The sequence below is a fragment of the Phoenix dactylifera genome, unplaced genomic scaffold (assembly GCF_009389715.1).
Source record: "Phoenix dactylifera cultivar Barhee BC4 unplaced genomic scaffold, palm_55x_up_171113_PBpolish2nd_filt_p 002201F, whole genome shotgun sequence".
Classification (NCBI taxonomy): Eukaryota; Viridiplantae; Streptophyta; class Magnoliopsida; order Arecales; family Arecaceae; genus Phoenix; species Phoenix dactylifera.
The window spans coordinates 28,060-43,843 of record NW_024069461.1 but is presented as its reverse complement, the minus strand read 5'-3'; positions in this window follow the sequence as shown (position 1 = coordinate 43,843).

The following is a 15,784-nucleotide window of genomic DNA, read 5'->3' as shown; positions in this document are numbered from 1 at the left end:
CCAGCGAATCCCCTGCATTCCCAACCTCTGAGATCCTTCACTCTCCATTTCAGCGTCATCGTCTCCCCATTTCGTGATCACATCCCAGCCATCTTCGGAACCAACCATCTCTTCTCCGAATCCCCTGCATCCTCATCCCGTTCGAATTAATCCATCATCTCGGATAAATCCATTGCTTCGGAACAGAGCACCTCTCACGTCCGCCATCCGCATGAATATAGCTCACACATCCTTATCCATACTCGGAACCAAGTACAAGATCCATCTCCGTTTCGTTCAGATATGCCTTGATTCTCTCCCCTGTTTCACGTACATCCCGTCGTAATCCACTTATCCTTCGCAGAGCGAGACCCACGGACCCTCCTGCGAGCAAACCAATCAATCTTCCCAGCGTCTGCAAGTCAAGCATCATCCTCCCAGATTCCTCCCAGCCATTCCGCTCCTATCCACGAATCACCGCGCCTTACAAGCGTCCACAACCTTCCTCCCATCGGATTAACTCCACGCCACGGATCCCGCCCAGCATTCAACCATGTCCGTGATCATTCTTCAGTCCCCTTGATTGGGAACAGAGTCCCAGCGGTTTTCCGTGATCCATCCCAAATCCCGCGCCCAAATTGAAGCTCCCCTGCTCCCGGCGGTCCAAATGGAGAGCCAGCACAGAATCCTCTCCACGCCCCCGTCGTCCCCGCGTTGAACAGTGGTCGGCTTCTTCCAATCCAGTGCAGCCGCAACCATTCTGGGATACGATCAACTCCATCCTCCCAAGTCAGCTACTGATCTAGGATCCAATTCAAAATCATCCGGACACTCCGTTCAAGAAAATCCAGCCGGTGATGATTCTCTTCCGCGTCTCGCCCATGTCCACGGAACAGAAGGCCGATCCTTCGCCTACATATCCTCACTCGAAAATCAGATCCTTCACGGGAAACAGGGGCTGGTGAAGCTATAAAAGGAGGAACTTCTCTTCTTCGTGGATCATCTCTTCTCAGGTTGAGTTTCCACAGAAGTAAAAGGAGGGAGAGAATACTTTGGGTATTTTGGGAATAACTTTCCATAGAAAAAAAAATGAAGCGCTGAGAGGGAGTTTTCCATGGAAGTCACAGAAGGAAGGAGGGAGGAAGGGAAGAAGCCGATTGTGATGAAAGTTGAAGCACTCTCCACTGCTGCTATCACCCACGACACCATGGAAAACTGATCTCTTCACTAGGGTTGGATGCAGCCCTAACAAAGGACTAAGGATTTTGTATTTTTTGATTTCATTCTTGAAATTGTATAAACTTTATTTTGTTCTAATGAATATTTTATTCTATCTCATATTTAATTTCTATGATTTAAGTATGATGTTTATACAACTGTTCTTTATGATTACTAAGTTAATAAAAATCACCCATGCTTAGGGAAGATGCAGTGTCCTGCCACATTAGTTTAGGGTAGACATTTTATGCCAACCAAAGATGGATGTTCCTAAATTACTTTTGTGAAACTTAATTTGAATGCTTATTAGGCTTGTAGCTAATTGCATGTTAATTCAAGAATAAATTAAAATACAATTAATCCTTGTTGCTTGTTAGTGGTGAATTTCTTTCCCTAGGTTCTCCCAACTAATATCATTTTAATGCATTTCCTATTAAATTATTTAGTTCAATAGTCTTCACAAACTTTCTTTTTAAATATTTTAAGAAAATAACTGTACCCCAATTCCTGTGGACCGATACCCATAATTACTATCCTACAAGGTACGTGCTATTGCATGGTCTTTAAAGTTGACTATCAGTAATCTTTCATTGTCTTCTAAGAGCAATTCATTGTTTTCTGAATTATATCATAGCTTTCAGCAAGAGATAGATTTTTATGATTTAGCTTTTTATTCCTTAAACTAAGTTTCTTATATTCTAAGTATAGTTCAGAAAAAGCATCATAAAATTCATCAAATGTAAAATCAGATTGAGTTTCGGCATGTACTTCATCTTTGAATGAGAAATCACTTTGAGTTCTAGTACATACCTCATCTTCATGTCCCACAAAGCAAAGATTTTCAATTTCAGTTTGCTGTTCTTCTTCTCAGAGCTAGTTTTAGATTCACTAAAAATGTTAGTGCATTCATATTTAACTTCAAACATATTTCAGATTTTCTTAGCAGTTATGCTGAAAGATATGCTATTAAGTTCACTATCATCTAATGCATAATATAGAATATTATGACTTTGTATTTTGCCGGAGCCATTTTCTTATCATGATTAGTATTTGTGTGTGGACCATTGACTATGATACTCCATAAATCATAGTCATGTGCTTGAATGAAAATGCGCATGCGTGCTTTCTAATGTGTGTAGTTTATGCCATTAAATAGTGGAGATCTATCAATTAATTGTCCCTCTCCTAGAAAACTATCTATTGAGTTGTCATGATCTTTGGCTCTTGATCGTGAGATCAATAATTAACCTTTGAGCACCTACTCTGATACCATTTGTTGCCCAAGGTGACAATCCAAGAGAGAGGGTGAATTGGGTTTTCTAATTAAAATTTAATCGGATCAATTCTTTCTTGAATACTTAAGATACAATTGATCTAAAATTAACTTATAGTTGTATGGTCAATTTTAATCTATGTGAATGGTATGAATGCAGTGGAAGCTAAACAAGCTCTAAACAATCACATATAATTGATAAAAAATAAAGCTAGAGCTATTATACAATCAAGTATGAATATAAGGCATTAAGCACAAGAGATAAAGGCATTACAAATATAAAGATGTATAGTGGTTTGGGTGCACCCCAGCACCTACATCTACTCTCCAAGACCTTTTGGAAATTTCACTATAATCCCTCATGAATTACAGCCCGGTTGTTTTTACAGAGCTCACAACCTAACTTATTGTTTTCACATAGATCACCAATTGAACTCGGATCGTTTTTCCTAGGCTCACCGAACTAAAACCAAACCGATTGTTTTCCGGGCTTAATAATCTAACCCAGTGGTTTTTTCGGAATTTACCAACACTACAACCTAAAAACGTTGGTTTCACTGGCTTCACCAAACAACCCCTTTAAACCCCTTGATTCAATCCTTGATTGAATCAAGTGACAAGATGTCAGAATAGAAGTTTAAAACAAATACAAGCTTCTCAAATAAGCAGATATAACAATATAAACAAATAGAGTAAAGAGAAGAAAGCCCTCAAATAAGGTTTGCAGATTAAAGAGCTCAACTTCTCATTTACTTGACCCTCTTCTGATTTTGCACGAGGCTAGAAGATCACTGAGGCAGCACACAGTTGGAGAGAAACTTGGGATTCACTCAGTTGCTTTTCTTCTCTCTCTTTTGCTTTGAATGACCCTTTTGTGCTTTTGGGAGCTTCTCTTAAAATCTCTTTGAAATTTCTTTCCTACGTGTTTCTCTTCCCTCTTCTCCCCTGCTCTCTCCTTAATTTATAGCTGTTGGATGGCGTGGGAACAAAGATCTAGCGTTAGAGACAAAAATAGAGCCGTTGGAGTTGAGAAAAAACTAGCCGTATGCATCCCAGTCGTAATGGAGTTGTCTCGCCCGTCAGGAGTCGACTCGGCTCAAGTGGGAGACGTCTCGCATGGATTCTGGAGTCGCTCTGGCTCGGAATCCCTCTGACAGATTATCGGGCGATTCTCGTTGGCAGTCGGCTCGCATGGTTCGGGAGTCGTCTCGCATCTTCGTTCCTCTGAAAATAATTTCTGTCTTTGTCTGAGAGAGACGTCTCATACTAGTGAAGAGGCGACTTGCGCTTCGTCCGCGGGATAGGAGACGACGTCGCACTTGACTCGAGTCGACTCGCGCTTTGCGACTGGAAATACCTCTTTCTATCTTTTTTGGGAGAGTTGACTCGCACTTGTGGAGACGGCTCGAAGGTGTGCCAATATTCAATGCTTGTGCCGGAGTCGACTCGAACTTCCTGAGAGTCGACTCGAAAACTGTTCTTTTGAATTTTTTTTTGAATTTGCTCCTCCAACTTGAATCCTTTGAACTGAATCTTGGGCCAATAAAATGTGGCTTCTTTCCAACTTTTCTTGAGAGCTTTTGAGGCCTTCTTGTATTTTTCCAACTCGCTATATTTCTTGCAAAACAAATTATCTTTCTTCTTGCAACACAAATATTAGTAATTATACTTCAAAATTTTGTGATCATCAAAATCAATCTTTGGGTCAGCATAGTGCGTGCCATATGTATCATGGTCGACTCCAAACCTCTTTGGGGTCGACTCAACCTACAATTTTATTGTATCTTAAGGTTAGACCTAATTCATAGGATCAATAGAACACTTTTCAAATAATTATGAGTGTATGACACAATAGAGCTTCATACCCTTAATAATAAAATTACAGTTTTGCCCTTAAGAGTATACTTTACTTTGAAACTTTGCCGAAATAGATTTTAAAAGCTCTCTATCATTTTCTACTACATATTTTATCTCGTTGTTAATCATTGTGAGTCGTCTTAATCTCATTCTTTCAATGTATTGTGAGTGTATCGAGGGTGTGGTATTCATTAGTGATGTATCAACTTAAACTGTATTATTAATTTGATATTTTCTCAATTGTTGTATTAATCATCGAATAACATTATCATCCTCACACTCGGCCTCAATGCTAGTGGTATCTAGAGCAATCATTTCACATTCCATGGTGCTCCTAGCCACTACAGTTTGTTTGGAAGACTTTATGATACAACAGCACCTCCTAAAAGAAAAATAAAACTAGTGGTGGATTTGGTGTCAATTGTATCACTATAGCCTTACAGAATAACAAGATAAAGCACAATAGCGTAATCCCAGAGATATAGTACTTTTAAGGTACCGAAGAATTCTTTCTAGAACAGTCTAATGATCATTATTAGGGTTGTGAGTGTTGGGAACCCAGTGGTCGCATGCATATATTTTTTAAAAATTTTACAGCGGAAGCATGAATTAAACTATTTAATTTCTATGCATGCTAGAAATTATATCTCTACAACAAAAATTAGATCCAGGACTTTAAACATTTATCCTAAACAAGTAGGCATGATTCTATGTCTAACATGTAGTCATGCAGAATTTCAGCAACCTAGTTGATTTCCAATCTTAATTTTTAATGAGATCAGATCTCAAACCTTTTTGATTTGGGAACTTTGATGATGCCTTGATCACCCTGTATAGCCGCACATGCGTCAGGCCTCTACGGATAGTCCACGCAAAGTTCTAGGAAGATTCACAACTGCAGGAGTGCTAGCTCGAGCAGACGTGCTGCAGTGGCTGAACTTTTCTCCCTCAAAGCACTCAACTTTTTGATTTTTCTTCGAGAGGATGAAGGATGGAGATGAAGGAGAAGAAGGAGGAGAGAAGGTAGCTGGTGGTCAAAATTTTTTAAGAATTTAGAACCCTTTCTAAAGACCATATTTTTTAAACCCTAGGCGTGGGGGTCTTTTTATAGCCAAAAGACCCCCCACGCCTCACACCTCTTTTGGCCAACAAATTTTGCTGATAAAATTTCCAAAAAATTCTAGTGAATCGGCAGATAAGAGATGAACAAATTCTCTTTAATCTTGTGCCAAGAATCCCTAAAAATTAGGGGTTTATTGCTTCCCAAACTTCAGCTGCACGCCACCCTGCTTGATGCGCCATGCAGTCCCTGCAAATTAGGGATTTGATTCCTATCTTTTTAGGAAGATTTGAGGCGCCATATTTTTCTGAAAAATAGCCCCACGCCTCCTCTTTCCTCCCTCCAAAAATTGGTCAAAAATAAAGAGGATAGACATCATTGCTTTTAGGGATAAGGATGAGATGTCTTTCTTCTCCAAGAAAGAAAGCTAGGATCCTAAATTTTAGGAATTCTTCTCCATAATAAATTCTGATTATTTGGACTCTTAATCCTCATCAAATAAGGACTCTTAATTGACTTGAATCAAGCCCAACCCAATTGGATCAAGTCCGATCAATTAGGTTATGCCCAATCGGCTCGGGTCAAACCCGACCGAATTAGGTCAAACCCTAATTTAGCCCAAATTGAATCTAATTCAATTTGGCTTAATTAAAATCCAATAATTCAATCAAATTGAATTTATTAGTAATCCAATTACTAATTAACCCTCCAATAATTTAATAATTATTTTAATACAACTTTTGCTTAGGATAATTTGTCATTCGAACCTAAGCCGGTAGCACAAGAACAACTTCTTGTACTAATCGAAATGACCATCTAGCAATGGTACCCGACATCCGGATAGGCCGGATATATGCGAAGCAAATATTCTAGAATCCTGGACTATGGTTACTATAAAATTCATCCCTTTGACTTCTAATGCCAAGATGACTTAGAGCTCACTGTTAACCCTATAATTAGTACATTCATTACGTGATTAACTTTAGATATCCCGTGACTCCTCACTGGGATTACCCTGGCCAAGATCTTGCTAAATTAATCACAAGACATTATCTTCTATTTTCAGGAGGGGTCAATTCCATCTCGACTCGCAACTGACTACGTAAGTACTTGACTACACCCAGTGACCTTCCGTCACTGAATTAGAAATTCAGGTAGTCCGATACTAAAGTACAGTGAGTTGCTTGCTAGTCACAGGTTGCGGTCTCAGGTCAGAGGGCCAAACTTATACCCATATCCACTCGAAATATCTCTTGACAGTAGAGCGTTCTGGAATTGGTCACATTCAGTGAAATGTACTTCTACACTTCACCTGTGTGACATATCGGTGTCTCCACACTCCTTGGTTAAGAGGACAACCAACGTATATGTCACACAACGACCTAATCTCGATAATGCTGTCATCCTAGTAACAACATATCATTTGATCGCGAACAGTTTTAAGGACTTGAAGATAAATCATTCTTCATCATAAAATAAGTCCTAAGGACTTCATCATATAAGAGTTCATTTGAAGATGTACAATAAAATGATGAATAATGCCAAATAACACTTTATTAATTTGTTAATTTATTTACAAAATTCAATCATTAGCACACTGACGATTGACTCTTAGGATACAATTTCCAACAACTCCCACTTAGCCTAAAGTCAATCGGCATAGTATCTAATACCCATCTTCGACTTGTGTTCGTTGAACTCTTTGATGCCGAGGACTTTGGTAAATGGGTCAGCCAAATTTTCTTTTATGTCAATCTTCCGAAGATCAATATCACCTCGTTCGACGATCTCTCGAACCAAGTGGTAGCGATGTAGAATATGCTTGGTCCGCTGATGTGCTTTGGTTCTCTTGCTTGAGCTAGGCCCCAGTGTTGTCACAAAATACAAGCACTGGACCATCAATGGAGGGTGTCACTCCAAGCTCGGTGATGAACTTCTGCAACCATACAGCTTTCTTAGCGGCATCAGATGCTGCGATGTATTCTGCTTCACATGTAGAATCTGCCACTGTATGCTGCTTGAAACTCTTCTAGCAGATGCCCCCACCCTTAAGAGTAAAAATATATCCCAACATGCTCTTGCTATCATCTTGATCTGGCTAAAAACTTGAATCGGTATATCGCTCAAGTTTTAAGTCAAAATCATCGTAGACAAGCCACTGGTCTTTAGTATTTCTCAAATACTTAAGGATGATTTTTACAACCTTCCAGTGGTTTCTACCTGAATTAGATTGGTATCTGCTCACTACTCCTAGTGAGTATGCCACGTCTGGTATAGTACATATCATGGCATACATTATAGATCCCACTGCCAAAGCATATGGAATTCTATCCATACTCTATCTTTCTTGAGGGGTTTGTCGGACAATCCTTCTTAGAGAGGTTAATTCCATGGCCCATCGAAAAATAGCCTTTCTTGAAATTAATCATACTGAACCTCTTCAGTATAGTATCAATGTATGTGGATTGGGATAATCCAAGCAATTTTCTAGATCTATCTCTATACATCTTTATCCCTAGGATGTAAGATACTTCTTCCAAATCCTTCATGGCAAATTGAGATGATAACCAAACCTTTATTCTTTGTAATGTAGGAATGTCATTCCCGATTAAAAGAATGTCATCCACATACAAAGCAAGAAATATAATAGCTGAACCATTAGCCCATTTATAAATGCAAGGTTTCTCTTCATTCTTAATGAAGCCATACGATTTGATCACCTTATCAAATCGTATGTTCCAACTCCATGAAGCTTTCTTTAATCCATAAATGGATTTTTGAAGCTTGCACACCTTAGACTCATCTGCAGATATAAAACCTTCAGGTTGCATCATATACACCTCCTCTTCTAAATTTTCATTTAGAAAAGCGATTTTTACATCCATTTGCTAGATTTCATAATCTAAATATGCTGCTAACGCAAGCACAATCCAAATGGACTTTAGCATTGCCATGGAAGAAAACGTCTCGTCATAGTCAATACCATAACGTTGACGATATCTCTTGGCAACCAAACGAGCTTTATAAGTCTCAACTTGACCATCTGCTCCCTGTTTTCTTTTGAAAATCCACTTACACCCTATGGGTTTAATCCCTTCGGATGGGTCAACTAATGTCCATACATCATTGACCTTCATGGATTCCATTTTGGATTGCATGGCTCCAAGCCATTTATCGGAGTCATACCTCTGCATTGCATCCATATAGGTGATCAGATCCTCATCGTTTTCATCAAGTTTGACAGAATCCCTATCCCAAACTAAAAAACCGTAGTATCTGTCCGGCTGACGTGGTACTCTATCTGATGGCCTTAATGGTGCATCTAAAATAGGTTCTGGATTTGATCTAATCAATTCAGACTTAACTAGTTCAGTGGATGGTGTCGGATCTTCTACATGTTGAACTTTCCTAAGCTCAACATTAGAGCTTCTACTTTCTTCCCGAAGAAATTTCTTCTCTAAGAATATAGCTCTATTGCTTACGAACAACTTTTGTTCTTTAGCAAGGTAGAAATAATACCCTTTAGTCTCTTTAGGGTAACCGATAAAGAAATATTTGTCAGACTTGGGTTCAAGTTTGTCTATTTTAAAACGTTTGACGTACGCCAGACATCCCCAAACCCTAAGGTGAGAGAGCATCGGCTTACATCCAGTCCACATCTCATGTGGTGTTTTATTTACAGACTTACTTGGAACCTTATTTAGAATGTAGCAGGCTGACTCAAGTGCATATCCTCAAAAAGATATGGGCAGACTAGCAAACCCCATCATAGATCGAACCATGTCTAATAGGGTTCAATTTCTCCCTTCTGATATACTGTTATACGGTGGTGTACCAGGAGGAGTCCGTTGGAAAAGAATCCCATTCTCTTCCATATATGTCAAAAACTCATTGGAAAGGTATTCACCCCCTCGATCTGATCGAAGAGTTTTAATATTCTTTCCAGTCTATTTTTCTACTTCATTATGATACAATTTAAACATTTCAAATGCTTCAGATTTATATCTCATTAAATAGACATAACCATACATCGAAAGATCATCTGTAAACGTAATAAAATATGAATACCCACCTCTAGCATCTGTGCTCATTGGTCCACATACATCAGAATGTACAAGGGTCAATAAGTCACTAGCTCGTTCACCTTTTTCAGTAAAAGATGATTTGGTCATCTTACCAAGAAGACATGACTCACAGGTTGTCAATGATTCACAATCATTAATATTGAGGATTCCCTCTTTTTTTAACCTGTTCATCCTGTTCTTGTTAATATGACCTAGCCTATGATGCCGAAGGTAGACATCCGTGACATTTTCTATTCTAGGGCGCTTACTTGACTTGTACATTACATTAACAGGCTGTGATAATATGTAAATCCCATTACTCCATTGTCCATGCATTACAGTAACACCATTCATAACGATATCACAGTAATTTTTTTTATTGAAATCTCATAACCGTTCATAGCCAAAAGGCCTACAGAAATTACATTCAATAGAAAAAAAGGACAAAAGTGACAGTCACTTAAGACTATTATTTGAGAATTGAATACAAATTTCAGAATCCCTAAAACTAGAACTGGAACTGATCTTCCATCTCCAACATTTAGGAACCTTTCGCTTTCTTCAAATCTCTCACAGACTTGTAGTCCCTGCAACGACTTACAAATATTAAAAGGACTTGATTTGCAAGGTGTTATCATATAAGTACCTTGATTTGCAACTGATTGCATCTTTTTCTTTGGTTCACAAAGTATGCAATATCAAATCTGGTATAATTTTGCAAGAAACCCTAGAGAACTAATGATCTGAGCATACAAGCTTTGATTGACTGGATCACCTAAGTTCTTCTTTAGATGAAGAGATGGATTATAGGGAGTAGATACAGGATGACAATCAGAGTAGTGAAACTTTTTAAGAATCTTCTTCATATAGTGGCTTTGGAACAAAGTTATTCTATCTTCATTTCTTATGATTTTAGTATTTAGGATTAGGTCTGCTTCTCTTAAATCTTTAATGTCAAATTTTAGAGATAAAAATTGTTTTACTTGATTAATAATTTCTAAGTCTATTCCAAAAATTAGGATATCATCTACATATAGACATAAGATTATAGTTCTGTTATTCTTCTTTTTATAATATATACATTCATCTCTGTTATTAATTTTAAATTCATTAGTTAGGATTATTTCATCAAATTTAAGGTGTCATTGTTTGGGAGCTTGTTTTAAACCATAAAGAGATTTAATCAACCTACATACCTTTTTCTTTTGACCTGGGACAATGAAACCTTCAGGTTGGTCCATATAGATCTCTTCATGTAGGTCTCCATTCAAGAAAGCAGTTTTAACATCCATTTGATGTATAACCAGCTTATGAATGGAAGCCAAGGTAACAAGGATCCTAATGGTAGTGATTCTAGCTACAGGGGTATAAGCATCAAAGAAGTCAATTCCAGATTTTTGAGTAAAACCTTTGGCTACTAACTTAGCCTTGTATTTATCTATAGTTCCATCTAGCCTAAATTTCTTCTTAAAGATCCATTTACACACTATGGATTTACTTCCTAGGGGTAGGTCTGCCAATTTTTAAGTGTGGTTTTGAACTATGGATTGCATTTCATTATCTATTGCTTCTTTCTAGAAGGGGGCATCTAAAGATTTCATGGCATCCTCTAAAGAAGCAGGAGAGTCTTCTAATAGGAATGTGTAGTAGTCTTCTCCAAAGTTCTTTTCAACTCTAGTTTTTTTACTTCTTCTAGGTTCAGTTTCTTCTTCTTCTTTCTCTCTAAATCTAGTTCTGCTTGAGCTAGTCCCTAGGTTATTATTAATATTTATTTAATCATTTATCTTTGTTTTAAAGAAAAATATACTTTCAAAGTAGATTGCATCTCTTGCTTCCATTATGGCGCTGTTATTAATTTTATCTATTTGAGAGTTAAACACTAAAAATCTATTAGCATTACTCTCAATTACATATCCTATAAATATTGCATCTACTATTTTGGATCCAATTGTCTTTTTTTTATTTTCTAAAATTTTTACTTTAGCTAAGCACCCCATACTTTTAAGTATTTTAAGTTAGGTTTTCTATATTTCTAGATGTCATATGGAATTTTATCATTATGTTTGAATAGAATTCTGTTTAAGATATAAGATGCAGTTACTAGTGCCTCCCCCAAAGATTTTCTAGTGCACCTAAACTAATTAACATAGAGTTAACCATATCCATTAAGGTTCTACTCCATTAGATTGGGGTAAATAGGGAGCTGTCACTTCATGAATTATCCTATATTTTTCACAAAACTGGGTCAGCTCAAATGAGGTATATTCATCTCCTCTATCAGACCTTAATGTTTTAATCTTTTTATCTAGTTAGTTTTCAACCTCTGCTTTATAGACTTTGAATTTATTTAAGACCTCATTTTTAGCTTTGATAAGATAAAGGTGACAGTATCTAGAAGGTCATCTAAACTTCAGGTATGAAAAAAACAAATATGATAACAATCCCAGAGGAGTCAGCCCCATAGGTCACTATGTTAGCCTAGGTGCCAGAAGTGGCAGGACCCTTACTTCTAGGTTGATGAGGAGTAGGATTTTTTTCTAAGACGATGTTGTTCTTCAATTCTAATGGAATTTAGGACTTGAGTTAGAGACAAATTACCTTGGGTGTGGCTCAAAGTCTTGGCAAAGTCTAACTAGGTAAAGAAAAGTTTGTCTATGATATAGGCAACTTGGAAAGAATTATCTAGGTGGGTTTCATTTGATTGGAGTTGAAAAATCAGGGTTTCATATTCATGGATTTGATCATTTATAGGTTTGGAATCATCAAATTTAAACTTGCTAAAGTCAGAGGCCTTGAATCTCTTTACCCCGGTATCATCAAGTCCATATTTATTTTCTAGGATATCCCAGAGATCCTTGGCACTCTTGGCTATATAATAAATATCATAAAGCCTATCAGAAAGGGCTCCTAGGATTCTATGAAGACAATGGTAGTTGGTTTCTTCTGGAGTCCTAGTGGAGGAGGTAGAGGAAGTAGCAGCAGTTTGAGAAAAGAAAGGAGCAGGGTTTGGGTTGCGGCGAGTAGAAGGTCGTAAAGCAGATGGGTACCTATTACTGACTTCAGTAGTGCTTTTACCAATGGCTGAGATCAAGCCTAAGGTGGTGAGCTAGAACCGTATTTAATTTTGCCACCTCCTAAAGTTTTTACTATCAAACTTTTCAGATTTAGCACTAAGGTTTTTAGATATGTGGGAAGCCATTGATTTGTAGCTTAACACAGTTTTGACACATGTAAAAATGAGAAGGTTTATGTCAAATTATTGCACTGATATCTAATTTGAACTTTAAATGTTTAGTTGAAAAATCTAAAGAATAACGGCCAGATCAGCTCCAGATCGGTGGTGAAGCACTTGGCTCACTTAAATACCAATCCTTTTTAGGCACGTAGGACTTTTTGACAAGCTTTTCTTAGACACCATTATTCAATGGATAATTTTACTATATATCATTTAATTTCATCCTAAGTGCAATATTAAGCTAGCTCCTATGAATTAACCAATTTCTAAATTTCCATTTGAATAGAATCTGAAAATTACTCCGTGAGGAGTCCAAATGGAGGTTAATATAAACCTCTTAGAAGTTAGGCAATCTAATATTTTGCTTGAAAAATTAAGCACTAAAGTGAAGCTAGCAAAAATGTGTAATAACTAAAATATACTAAATCCTATGATTTGATACAAATATTAATTTTGAATATGATAATCAAATTCAATGGTTTTTAGAAATTGATTTGTGATATCATACCAAGATTGTGCATGCAAGATATGGCAGTTGTGATATCAAACCAAGATTGTGCATGCAAGATATGGCAGTTGTGATATCATACCAAGATTGTGCATGCAATATGTGGCAATTGTGATATCATACCAAGATTGTGCATGCAATATGTGGCAATATATATAATAAATGTTGCAATTTAAAATCTAATGCTAGTAGTACATAAACTTTTCTAGATTGTTAGCCTAAATGCACAAATGTAATTGATAAATCAATAATTGAATGTTTCTAATATTCATAAACAGTAAATAAGAAGAATTAACTAGCAAATTATTTACTAAAAAATAAAATAATAAAATGAAAAAATAAAAGATGATGGCTTGTGGATCGAAGTATGCTGACGCGCTGTCCCAGAAAAATTTATGCCCCCCACGCACGGGTTCGCTGGCACAGATTCTTAAAGATATGACGACCCAATACAAAACAACGTCTTCCCCATCAGTGCGACTCCAGGGAAGAAAGAAGAGCACGTTTACGCTTATAGATAGCTCAAAAGAAACTCAGAAAAATAATTGAAATTATGTGGAGAAGAGAATAAGAACAAGAGGGAGAAGAGGAATTTTTCATTTTCTTGAAATGATCCCTAGAGCCCTTTATATAAGCTCAGGCACGTCAAAAGAAGCAGACTCTCCTCCTGCGGATTGATGACATGTCTTCTTATGCTTCTTTGATACTGTGGCCTGTTGCATCTTAGTCGCCCATGCTTTCTTTCTTCTTTGGGGACCATTTCATGCTTGCTCTTGCGCGTGGATGCATGACACTTGTTTTGGCCTGCTTTCTTTAGAGATTTTTTTATGTTTGCTCCCTTGCTTGCACGCGGATGCTTGACACTTGACCGTTGACCAGGTTAAAGCAGATGCAGGCCAAAAGAAGATAATATTTGTGCCGGAAAAGGTATTGTTTACTCTGTGCTTTAGAAGATACCGCACACCCTAGCAGCACCTGATTTCGGGTGGCTGTATTTTTTTCTCACTGTTGCACTGCTTCATCTTCTCATAACTTGTATTTACTCTACCTGTACATATCTAAAACTCTCTCTCTCACTCTCTTTTTGCGAGTTTCTCTCTTTTTCAATAAACAGGGGATAGCAGCCTGCTACCTCTTATTTCCATCACAAGATGCAGGGGCATGCGATTCTTCTCTGTCTTATTTTTCTAATGACAAAGAAAGGGAGCTATGGCATCTTTGTACCTCATAATTATCAAGTGAAGGTTACTACCAAGAAGGATATGACCAATTCATGTTCAGCTTCCGCTTAGAGCTATTTCTTTTATATTTTGGTTCTTACGTTAAGCTGCCCATCAATCAGTTCTATTTTGCGTGTATGGATTGGTGGGTCGTTTTTGACATCTAGCCTGATTCTGAATCTGTGTGCATCTAGGTGGCTTTTGGCATCTGACTAGGTGAAGCTTTTGGCATCTAGGTGGCTTTTGCCCGCCTTCTGATCTCACATAGAAATGGAATTGGTTGAGCATATTCTGAAGAAGATGAATTTTTGCTTCTGTCATAGTTTGCTTTGAAGCTAAAATAATGTTGATTAGCAGAGATGTAGTTTTTCATTCTCTGATCTTTTCAGATTTTCTTTTCCTCCCTATAATTCAGTAAGATCTTTCCAACTGCTCTCTCTTTGATTATTCTGTATCACAGACTGTTGCTAAGTTTTGGTTAACTTCTGTCTTGCTTCTATAATTCATTTCAAGCTTCCATCTTAATTCTGTGAATTCTGTACCATATACATTTCATATTATTAATAAAGCTTGGGCAGCTTTTGCCTCCCTTATTCTCAAATAAATAAATAAATAAAAACTATGTGCGCCACAAAGTCAGAGGATGAAGTGATTGGAACGACCCCGTGCGGTGTCGGAGCTGAAAAACATTTAGGGCCAGGCTCGGGTAGAGGTGGCCCGGCCTAGATCGGCCTGTTTCTAGCCCTAGCGGTTTAGATTGCCATGGAGAAGCCTGCACAGCTCCACAACCATATACACAATTGGTTAATAAACTCCAAACAATTTTTATAACAAAACTCCAAACATATTAGTGCAGAATTTTCCGGGTAACATGACCCTTGATAGGGATATTTAGATGCTAGATTATGATTTGTAGGATTTCCAATAAATAGACATGCAGCTGTCATGATATGCTGGAGGAACCATTGCTGGTAGATTCTTCGTTCTGTTACCTTCTTGCATGTGAATGTAGGCGTCTAGTCTTACATATGTATCAGATATGGAAAATAAAGCCTCAAACTTTTATAGTGATTAGACCTATTTCTTTTTCATGCTTCAAACCTCTGGTTCATGAATGGATGAATGTTCTACCCTTTTTTTTTTGTTTTATTTTATTTCAAATTAATGACCACTTGTTTACAAGTACATCTAAGTTACTTTTCATAGGACATTAGCTTTTAAGGATGTTATTTCAAACAGTTTTTCATGCAACAGTATTTATGTATTGACCCTTGACAATGTGTATACTATAAATTTTGCCAAACGTGGCACAAATGTGAATCATCATGTAGACTTGACATAAAAAATCTAAAAGCTTGACATGAACAAGC